The sequence below is a fragment of the Corvus brachyrhynchos genome, unplaced genomic scaffold, assembly GCF_000691975.1.
Source record: "Corvus brachyrhynchos isolate BGI_N302 unplaced genomic scaffold, ASM69197v1 scaffold292, whole genome shotgun sequence".
Lineage (NCBI taxonomy): Eukaryota > Metazoa > Chordata > Aves > Passeriformes > Corvidae > Corvus > Corvus brachyrhynchos.
In genome coordinates this window covers 6,982-8,066 of record NW_008236775.1, presented here as the reverse complement: position 1 = coordinate 8,066, position 1,085 = coordinate 6,982, and the positions used below count along the sequence as shown (strand labels likewise).

General features: G+C 45.7%; 1 protein-coding gene across 8 annotated transcripts in view; it reads right to left on the bottom strand.

The window, feature by feature from the left end:
* LOC103611226 (butyrophilin subfamily 3 member A2-like) overlaps positions 1 to 1,085 on the bottom strand; it is a 37,424-nt gene that overhangs the window by 34,332 nt on the left and 2,007 nt on the right. The window lies entirely within an intron of this gene.

Below are 1,085 nucleotides of genomic sequence, written 5' to 3'. Positions count from 1 at the left end.
CTCTTTCCCCCTCCCATGCCCACATTTGGAGGAAGGGGAATCCATGGCACTTGGTATCCTGAAATTACAGCTCCCTGGGAACCATCAGGCTGCAGAGTGACAGTGCCTCAGCTCAGCACAAACCTGGAATCACTTAGGGAGCTGTACCAGGCTTGGCTTTGCTGCACTGCACTAAAGATCTTGCCCTTCTCTGGCTCTGGCTCCTTCTGCACTTTATCATTGCCAGGATGTGCCTGACTGCCCTTATCTCAGTCCTCATAGAAACACTTTTGGTGTGATATCTTCATTACTTTATGAGTGTATTAGTGTTCAATATTCCCACTTTAGTGACCAGTGAGGAAGGTGGGCCATCCTGATGACTGCCAAGCTGGAATTCAACATGCTGCACTGCATTGTCTGGATACATCTCAGCTTCTAGACAAGGCTGTCTCCAGGTCTCACAGCTGTGTCTGATGTAACTAAATCGGATGCTGTTTGAACAGGTGTGGTGGTGGATCAAGGCAGACATCAGTATTCCACATTCTGGATCAATTCTTGTCCTGGGAAGACACCTGCCATATTGGGCCACTGGGGAAGCACAATTGCAGTTACAGGGGAAGTGTTTAATTCACTGGATTTTAATCACAAATTCTCCCTCTTCACTTGCTAAGGAGAGACAGGAACTCCTGGAGGGATTTCATCCAATTCACCACAGACCACCACAATGGGGATTCATCTCCACTCTGATCTCCACAGCACAGGCTTTCTCCTCTGAGCTGGTTACTCTGAGCTGTATTTATGGGACATGGAGACAAATGGGCACTGTGAGGTCTCTGGCCTGGTTTTGGCTGGGATATGTGGATACAAAAATGCTGTTAGCAAGGATTTTGTTGCTATTTTCTAAGTCCATGAGAGACTTTTCTCTCTCACAGAAGCGGTAGCAGAGTTATGTAAACAACCAAACACCTGCAGCCTTGAAAAGTCTTGTTTATAGTATAGTAGAAAAATATTTGGACAATGGATGTTTTAGGATTTTAGCCAATCACCCCCAAGGGGTGGCTGATCCTTTGTCCAATTAGACTATGAAGAAAAAAGTCTATAAAAGA